Here is a 2,781-nt window from a genome sequence, read left to right as displayed (position 1 = left end):
TATCTATATATTTAGATATTGTTATATTCATACATTTAATACATGGTATAAATTGAACCTAAAAATTCGTAATAAATATAAAATGTAATAAACATGATATTGTTAGTTATATTGTGTTATGATGTTATGTATATTCAGATATAAATGTATTAATACAAAAATATATTATTAAATAGAAATAAACTATTTTTCAAAACTCTGTATTGGGACATCCCAATTTATTAAACTTATTATTCCTAAATTATTTTTTCTTTTCTTAATCCTCATTTTTTGTTCAAAATATTTACTCAAAAAAACAAAATAACAAACCCGAATTTTTTAAATTTTACTTGACAAATAAATCTTGCACCAAAAATTTACTTGAAAAATATAAAAAACAAACTTGGGATTTAAATTTTGATTACCATAACACAAATTTTGCCAAAAATGAAAAAACGACTTTATAATTCAATGTTAGTTTTTAAATAATCACCAAGTTGTGTTTCAGATAAAAATGAAAAGTATAAACAAGTAAAACCAGCATTTATAAAAACTTTTCAGACTTTGCAATTGAAAAGTTTTATTTTTTATTTTTAACTGTTTATTTCATTTTAGATTGTTACGATGAATGGCCTTGTTCTTTTAAATGTTTGTAGTGTTATGTTATCGATGACATTTTTTGATTGTTAAAATAAATAAAAACTGATTGTTAGTAAAAGTGTTGTATTATTTGATGCAATAATGTCCTTCTTCACATCGTTTGTTTATTGTTATATTGTCGTTTATCTTATGTTTATTTGAAAGATGGAATTTTACTGACGTTTAGTCACAAAATGGATCACTGACCAAATAACGAACCTGGAAAATCGGGAAAGATTTACCCAATATTTGGGTGATTTCCCGATTTTTTGTTCAATAATTGAAACTGTATTGATTTTTAAGGGTTTAAAACTGTGTACCGTTGTTGTTTTAACAAAAAGGAAAATAAAAAATAAAACAAATAAAAAACAGTAAATAATGGGAAATTGGGACAAAGGGTTTATATAAATTTTGGAAACGGTACAGAGTTTTGAAATACAGTTTATATTTTAATGTATTAACTAAATTTAATTAATACATTTATTTTGTTGCATCTATATTATTAGTATATTTAAATTTTTGTAAAAATTTAGTAACTATTAAATAATATATGATTTCATTACTAGATAATAGTAATTAATCATTTTATCATTTTTATGTTATTTTGATTTTAGTATATAATCTGTGTAAATATTTTTTAAATATATCTTGTGAATTCTTATTTTTATTAAAATAATATAAATAAAACGCAACTGATGGGAGTTGAACCCACGAATCTCGAATTTGATTGTCTTAAAATTTAAATTAAATTGAGGGTTTCATAATCTAAATTAAGCCGTTTTATTTTTGGTATAAAGTTTTCTTGTCAAAGAAAAATAAACAAATAATCGGGGTTTTGGAGGATATGTTGGTTGCTTTTTTTTCAAAAACCAGGGACCAAGTATTAATAAACACAGCGTTTTTTAAATAAAATAAAAAAATTATAAAATATGAAACTCTTAATTAATCATTCAGAGTTGTCTCATTTGTTAATTATCAGCCGAGCCAAAGTAAAGTTTGTTCTTTGTATTGATTTATCTCTTGTTGTTGAATACGTTTAATAATCATCAATCATTTGTTGAATACCTAACATTCCAACAATTTATTTATTCTTTACTTTATTTTCATTTATTGTGTGAGTCACTTTTAATGCTAAACAAAAAGTGACTCATGTAATCAACCTAGTGAATAGAGAAGACTACAATGACTTCTTTGAAAAATTGAATTGTAGGTTTAATTGAGTTGTGTTGAAATTAAACAAGGGTGAACAAAAGAATAATATTTTATAATTAAATAATAATTAATAATAATAAACTTACGATTAAAACTTACATTAAGCTGTTTTTCATTTAACTTTATACAACACATTCATTTTTTTCATCCCGAAAAATAACCATTTTTAAGACCAAATAATAAGAAAATTACACATTTATTTATATCTTTGTTCGTTTTATTGTATATAATCCGCTTAATATTCAATAGCTAAAATTAGTCTGGTCCCCGGTTTTTCCGCTATCTGTATTTAGAAATTATTTGTCTAAAAAAGCGGGCATCTCAGTACAGTGTTTTGAAAAACAGTTTAGTTGAACTAACATCATTTAATTATAATACAGTGCTCATTGGTTTCAAATCGATAATATTTTTTAATAAATCGATTATGTTTTTATATTTTCGACAGTATTTTTTATGGTTTATATTGTATTTAATGAATTATATTACTTTTAATGAAATAGACTGTGTTTTTTATAAATTATATAGCATTTGATGAAAGTGATTATATTTGTTATAAATTATATGGCATTTTTCTAATTTATACAACATTTTTAGTAAAATCAATAGTTTTTTTCTAAAATATATAGGATTTTTGATAACTTATATAACTTTTGTTTGAAAATATTTTGCTTTTTTTACAAATTATTGGATATTCCCGAATATTAGGAATAAAAATACACATAATAAGCAAGTTATTATTTGTTAAAAATACTTAATATGTAACTATATTTATACTATTATATAACTAAATTTTAATCTATTTTTATTTAGAACCTCTTCACAATGAGGATATTTTTTTAACATAATTATGTATATTTAAATAACGGGCAAAAAATGATATCATGCAATTAGATTATATCGACAGAAGAGATCCAGGAGCAAGAAACGACTATCATGAAATGCACCATTATC

Source organism: Entamoeba invadens, assembly GCF_000330505.1.
Source record: "Entamoeba invadens IP1 unplaced genomic scaffold scaff_1105074726215, whole genome shotgun sequence".
In the NCBI taxonomy this organism is placed as follows: Eukaryota; Evosea; order Mastigamoebida; family Endamoebidae; genus Entamoeba; species Entamoeba invadens.
The sequence above is the reverse complement of the archived record's forward strand: the minus strand, read 5'-3'. Positions refer to the sequence as shown.